Raw genomic sequence first — 1,498 nt, 5'->3', positions numbered from 1 at the left:
AACATCCCCTTCATCCACCATACTCATGAACAATTTTCTATTTCACGTTTTAATCCAGAAACCTAGGGAAATTTCTCGAAAATAAAAATAAAATTTTTCCTCCATACCTTGTGAAGCTCATGTCCATGACTGATTTTGAAGAAGAATTTTCATAAAATTTCTATTTAATTTCATGTACATTTTCCATTTATTAAGCTTTAAGTGAATTAAAAATTTATTGAATGGGAAATGATAATTTTACCCTTAATGAAACTTAATAATTACAAAATTACCTTATCACATATTAATTATCATCATCCAAAGTCAAATATAAATAAATTAATTTCCCTTTACAACCTTACCCATGCCTTTTTTCCAAAATTTCCAATTTTACCATTTTCATCCAACAATCCATAATTAACATGGAAATAAATTCTCGAATCAATTGCTCCATATTATTTTCCATCATTTTAAAATGTGAAAATAATATTTCTAATCTTAATTTATCATCCTTCAAAATTTCTCAAAATTTCAGTTCGATCTGTTTAACCGATTTTTTACCAGACTTTAACATTTCAAAGCTTTTAATACAAAATCCAAATAAAAAATATGATTCCCACAAAATGTCATTCTTGGGGTTGAACAACTCATTTACGAGGCCAAAATACCTAACTTTTGAAAATTACACTATGGTCTGTAAACTTTTCCAATCATTATGCTTTGTCACTTAACTTTCAAAATTTATGTTTTGGTCACTATCCAGAATTTTGGGGTATTACAATTATTTCCCCTTAAGAAAAATTCTTCCTCAAATTTTCAATACGTACCTTATATAAAAGATAAGGATAGTTCTTTTTCATATCTTATTCTCTATTTCAATTAGCTTTCTCAACCTTTGTTTTCTCTAATGAACTTTAATAAGTATTCTCCTTTTTCATAAGTCAAATTCTGACTGAATCTTAATATCTTTCTTTGTGATATAACATGAGAAGGATTTGTTTGATACATTAAGAAACAGTTATCACCAGCTTAATAAAAGATATATGCTTCTTTCAAATATGAATAAGATTTTTTTCAATCAACAACTATCTTGAGATTATCTTCAATAATCTTTACTTATAAAAAAAGTCCATTGTAACTCGTTTCCATTACCACTAAGGGATGGAAATTGGTTACAACAATCCAAAAGGTACTTGATGCTCTACTTTAACTTGTTGACATGAAAGGCATTTAGAAGCAAACTTGGTAAAATAGCTTTTTTTATGTTTGCCACTAATATCGACTCTTTCCTCGATAATATAAGTATCTAGGGTCTTTGATTTCAACTTTTTCCACTTGTTTGATCTTTGACAAACACCTTTAATATTTTCTTTGAATATCCTTACTCGATCTAAGAACATAGGCTTTAACTTTAAAAAAGTCATAGAGTAAATATGTCTTTTGTTTTATCGCATTAGTTACCACATTAAATTTTCTTGAGTGACAATCGATAGCCATATCACAGTCTTAGAGTTAACAC

Source organism: Hibiscus syriacus, unplaced genomic scaffold (genome assembly GCF_006381635.1).
Source record: "Hibiscus syriacus cultivar Baekdansim isolate YM2019G1 unplaced genomic scaffold, ASM638163v2 tig00110346_pilon, whole genome shotgun sequence".
NCBI classification, from domain to species: Eukaryota; Viridiplantae; Streptophyta; class Magnoliopsida; order Malvales; family Malvaceae; genus Hibiscus; species Hibiscus syriacus.
The sequence above is the reverse complement of the archived record's forward strand: the minus strand, read 5'-3'. Positions refer to the sequence as shown.